Source organism: Seriola aureovittata, chromosome 3, assembly GCF_021018895.1.
Source record: "Seriola aureovittata isolate HTS-2021-v1 ecotype China chromosome 3, ASM2101889v1, whole genome shotgun sequence".
NCBI lineage: Eukaryota > Metazoa > Chordata > Actinopteri > Carangiformes > Carangidae > Seriola > Seriola aureovittata.
This window is the reverse complement of record NC_079366.1, coordinates 25,588,501-25,594,685: the sequence shown is the minus strand read 5'-3', so window position 1 is coordinate 25,594,685 and position 6,185 is coordinate 25,588,501.

The following is a 6,185-nucleotide window of genomic DNA, read 5'->3' as shown; positions in this document are numbered from 1 at the left end:
ACTCTGCCTCTGCACTTTGCAGGCATCCAGCCTTAATCAGCTCAGGTGCCCTCTATTGCCTATCAGGGCCTGGAGAGGAGAGAATGAGATGGGAAGAGCAACAAAACGGGGTGAGGAAACGCCAACAGAGGGCCGACACCTAACAGACAGGTAAACGCAACTCACCTCTGGACAAGGGGAACTTACATTTCACCTACTTAAAACTGGCCCCAGATGCTCATCAGTATGTGCATTGCAGAGCAAGCTTGCAGCCAGTCAAGTCACAGTCTCTCACTTTATCTGCAGAGCTTGAACATTGAAGACTTTTATTCCCTGTCTTTAGTATGAAAGGCAGTGCCCCCCCCCCCAGGCAATATTAGTAACTCTAGCAAGACACCCCAAAGCCTGAGGAGAAGGTGAGCGATGTGCTGCTGCAAAAACGTGTTTTGACCAAAATGCCCACAGAAAAAAGCCAATATCAGTTGAAGTGTATGATTTATTTTGAATATTTTCTCTAGTTCATCTTGTATTCCTACGCACAAGTGCACTTAAGTTTAGCTCTGACTCAAACAGCAAAACACATTTTGGTGGCTAGCTCATCCACAACAGTGCATTGTTCAGCTTCTTTGCTGGTCCTCGCAGCTGCGTCCCTAAACTGGTGGGGCACCGATCTGAAGCTATTGCAAGTGAGTACCTCACACAACCCCACGTCAAATAACTCAACTATAAATAACGATCACTTTAAGGACAAAAACAGAAACAACATCAACAATGAACGACAGAAACCAGAAGGGTAATCAAACAGTTACTGATATAAGAAAGGAAGTAACAATTACAGATAAACCGTACTTAACCATTCCTGTCAAGGTTAGGTCGGTCCCTCCGGACATTTACCCACTAAAACTTCCCCATGGTTCTTTAACCCTATCCCTTTTTCCAATTCAGTCTTCCCAGCGTCTTTTCACACACGACAGTTCATCATTTGTTCCCTCCACATTTTCAGAGAAAGAGTTTGAAGCCCCTTCCAACATCTAAGAATCGACCGGGCACAGGTTGTTGAGCCGGTTGTTGATGCTCTAAAAGTAAATTTACTCAACTGTGAGACTGCAGTTTTGTCCCCAAGGAGACACAGCGCTCCTGTAATGCATGCATGTACGTACCTTACTGTGTTTGCACATTTCCAACATAAACTATCTTCAATTAGCCCCAGAGGCATTTTCGGGTTGTCTGTCTGTCCGTACGTCCGTGTATGTTCGTCAGTTCCTCCATCCATCCGTCACGTTCTTGTGAACATCACCTCTCAGTTACGCCTTGAGGAAATTTCTTCAAATTTGGCAGAAATGTTTCACTTGAACTCGAGGATGAATTGTTTAGATGTTGGTGGGCAAATGTCAAAGTTCAAGGCCATGGTTCTTGTGAATGCACATCTGGCATTTATTCAATGCTGTAAAAGGAAAGGGAGATTGTGACCATATTTCCTGCAACTTGGCTGGTTGGCGGAGTTATACAACCACCAGGCGGTAATTGTAGTTGAGTCTTTTTGGGGTATAATAATATCTATGGAGTATTTCATATTGCATAAATTTGCCTCTGGCTTCTCTGAATATATTCCCCATTGTTGGAAAGGATCCCCTCCCATGTTTCTTCATTAAAGTGTATAACCCACGTCTTTTTAAAGCCATTGTTATTTACCCAAGGGCATGGCTCATACCACTTTGATGCTTGATGAAATATAGTTGGTAGTTGGAGGTAGTTTTCTATTGGGCTGTTTATGTTGATGGAAGTTTCTCTTTAATACAGATACGGCCATGTCCCACCAGATTGAATTTGTCCTTCATTCTGTTACATGGCGGGAAATCGTTCTCTTGGAATAAATCATTTAGTATTCTGACACATTTTCTTATCCACTGAGCCCAGTAAAATGCATGTTCATCTATTTTTATTTTCAGCTTGAACCACTTGGATGCATATTTTTGATTATTATGAGAGATCCTAAATCTTTTGATGCACTTCTTACCAAACTATCTTTGACTGTGCTAGAATGGGATTCATCACATTATTTTTCTCCTTTTTTATATTTGTGCTAGGACCTTAATAAGTCCCTGTTCAATCACGATCCAGTCCAGTGTCTGGCCAGTTTAGCCATTTCAAAATTAATATTGTAGTATTTAATGTTTGGTAGTGATAGTCCTCCCCCCTTCTTTTGGCTGACAGTATATGAGTTCTAGCTCCATCCCAACAAAAGTGTTTTATAATATTGGTATATCTTAGTAGTAATTGTTGTGTAATACCTAATGGCATAATTCCAGTTCAGTAATTTATCTGTGGGGCTAAAACCATCTTTATGTTGTTCACTTTTCCCCATAACATCAAGTGTAACTTACTCCAATTATCCAGATTAATTTTATTTAATAATTTCTCCTGTGTGTGGGTTCAGTTCTATCCAAAAATATTTTATACCTTTTGGCAACCATTTAAAATTAAATGCAGATGGTAGGTTAGGGGAACAATTTTGAGACACTGACATAGGTTCTGATTTGTGCCAAGTAAATTTGTAACCACTTTGGAATACGCTTCAAAAACTTATAGCGCTGATACAGAGTTGGCAGCGTCTTGACTCAGTACCAACATGTCATCAGCATGAAGGAATAACGTGTGTTCCCCTGCCACCTCCAAAAGTCCCTTCATTTAACGTTGCTCCATAACCTGTGAGCTACACGAGGGAGGGCGGCTAATCACCCACACATGACTATAAATATGAAGTGAACACACAAACTTTGTCAAGAGGAAAAAACAGTTTGACAATAACAGCGCTGACACTGACGTCCCATAGTCCTTCACAGACTGTGGACAGATGAGAAGGACATCACATTGGTTGACACTGACTCTCGCTCTTTTGTTTGGAATATCTGCACTCTGTTCACATGAATCACACACAGTTTTAATACAGTTTAACATTCAGCAGAGCGACTTCTTTTCAACCAAACACTTTCCATCTCTTGGACATGTGTGACTACCAGGTTGAAGGCTTTGAGAACAACTGTGCGTTATTGTCAGATATGTAGGTGTTTCAGCGCAGTAACAGGACTGTAATTGGTGTAAATGGCATTTGAGGAACCATCCTCAAATGCCATACTGTACAGCCATGGCATTGCCATGTAGACAAATATGTAAGAGCCAATTCATGATCAAGGGCCCCCTGTTCAATCGTGGCGTATACAATTGCCGATGACAGTCACATTTTGTAAGAAATACGAAGCCGGGTGCTCCACTCCATCCGCAGGAGAACAGGACCTGCCGCCGCCTCACTAACCTCAAGAACCGAGCTCAATAGACGGGCAAACCCAGGTTTTTCAAACCAAGGAGCGGTTTCATACACTAAAACATGCAGGAGAACGGTGAAACGCGTTGGTGCATGGAGCTGCAATAGTACATTTTTACAAAAAATTCTGTAGCGCCCCGTCATTCTCAATATAAAACACTACAGCTTCACTTGTTCGCAAACAGCAGCTGACCAACAACCTCGCCTTAATAGATTACAGTGTCCAAACTTTCACTTGTCCAAATTTATTGTTATATTCAACATTAGACAAGTGCTTTACAAACAACTAAGTGCTGTAGACAGAACAGTGTGTCCCTTTCATGTGGAGTTAATGGCTCCTGACAATAACATTTCACTGGATCTAATTTTGTCACACAAAGCAGTACACAAAAGCCACTCTCTCTGTCTCTCTGAAGCCACATTCAGTGTTAATTGTGAGTTTTCCTTTTGTGGTGGTGTTTTCTACAGTGGCTCTAATTGATCCTGGCAGTGTTATGGATGATGTGAGCTCAGGGCAGAGTGTTGTTTTGAGTTCTGGTCAAGCACAGCTGCAAAGGCTAACACACTCATTATTATTTAAGTGACTATTATGAGCTGAAAAGGGAGGGAGATGTCCCCAGAGATTAGTCAATACTGTTTGCTGAGACCAACAAACTCACAAAAACACGCACACACACTCAGATATGCTGATGTGTAAGGTCAGAGTACACACACACACACACACACACACACACACACACACACACACACACACACACATATATAAAAGAAGTATAGAACCAAAGAAGAAGAGGCAGGTGTAAGATGCAGTGGTCTCATGGATGATCAGATGAACAAAATGGTGGATCGATAGAAAGCAAAGGTGGAGGGGGAGTAAAGATGCTCTATGCTATATGTGGACACATCACAAATGGCCACGGTTGCCATGGTGATTATGATGATGTATCTAACTCCCTCGATTACAGATCACTGCTTTGAAAACCCCATGACTCCCCATCCTCCATTTATTTTCTCCCACCGGATTATTTAATTTGAGACATTTAATTAACATCATGATCAAATATGTACATCTTACTTTAACCAAACCCAAAAGAACAAATCCGAACGTCTTTATACAAAAACGTTAGTAATCATAATATCTAAGGACACAATCCAATCTCATGTATCAATAAACTGTGAAGTTCACAACAGTTTGGGAGATTTCCTCAGTCTGAGTCATTGGTTTTCTCCATTTCCATAATTTCAGGCAACGGCCTCCAGAGAGAACAGGTGTGAACTTTATGCATCCGTTCATTTCCTTTCCAACACAGAACAAGGCGACGTGCTGATGATTACAACAGCTAAATGACCCAGAACTGGGTTATTTAACCAATACTGGCACCAAAGGTACAGTCACATTAGTCTCCTGTTTAACAAAACAGCCCCGAAAAAAAAAAAAAGAAAGAAGATGTGATGTGTAAATGAATATTGCGCAGGCGGATCACAGGCAATAAAAAGTGTATGAGAGCAATGTCGGTGAGAGCAGTTCATAATCTGGTAGAGGGAAATTCTACAAAACAGGGTGATGACATACTGCGACAATAAAGACTTCGCCATTTTAAACACTGTGTGTCACACTGTTTTGTTTTTGTTTTTTTGGCCCATCGTACAATTTGGCAGGTGAAAGTTGAGCAAAGCTGACCAACAAGTCCTCCACAGTTGGCTGGACGGTTGAGAAACAGGGAAGCGAGCAGGATTCAGTTGAAGTGAATGGGAGTCAGAGCGAATATTCACAGGATGGAAGTGTAATGACGTTTATCCTGCTGCCTAGAACAGAAATGTCTGAATCTTCAGCAGCTAAAGGCTCCAATATATTTACCAGCCAGTTGCTGACTGCGTCTGTCTGCTCTTTGGTGCTGAGCAGGTTATTGTACAGCGGGTTTTTAGTGACACTGATCCAGACGTGAAAGTGAACCGACACAAGTGAAGTTGCAGGCTGGTAAAATTATGGATTTTTTGCCTCTTCAACTCTTGTAATATTTTTGGCATCGTTTAATACCTTTCGGGAATTCAGTCACCTTGAAAAAGGAGTGTCATTGCAAATTCAGTTTCAAAACTGCAATTTATCATCAATGAGAAAAATAATGTTCCACCATCGTCTTATTACACTCCTACCTCCTGGAGTAAACCACTTATCATTTTACACTTGAACTTGTCCATTAAACTAAGACTGTTTTTTTCATGGAACTTGGGTTACTGTGAACATTGACATCTTCACGTATTATTACCTAAAATATGATGTATCATAGGATTTGTGTGCCATGTAATTATCCTTAGAAGATCATTTTGGTAAATCTTTATTTTATTTGACTATAATCTTCTAAAACGTTTCCTGGAGAAAAATGATTTTTTTCTGATTGTAAGAAAAATAGAGACAACTTTATTCTTCATGTGTGTTGAATTGTATGCTTTCCTGTAGATATGTTTGCATGTTCAGTGTACCTGTTGTGCACTCACTAAAATAGTCTTCGGATTATTACATAGCTCTTTCCAGGAAACTTCACAGGAAATATTAAGGAAATCACTGACCTGTAATTTTATATAATCTAAAAATCCAACAAAATCACCCCAACTACTGCAATGGATTGATTCTTCTTTCAGTATTGTCTGATTGCAGCCTATTACACACAGTAAACCACAAGTCCATGTCTAGTCTTGCAGTTTGTGATGTTATTCTTGCAGACATGTTACATAACAAGTTGGCACACATTTTCACTCTGCTTCCTGGCACAACAGAGCACATTGTTGGATTCACATTGCAGCGACAGACTGTATATAGACTCCCTGAGAATTTACTTCGATTTCCTTCCATCCCTTTGAGCTATTCTGCCCCCCCCCCCCGTCC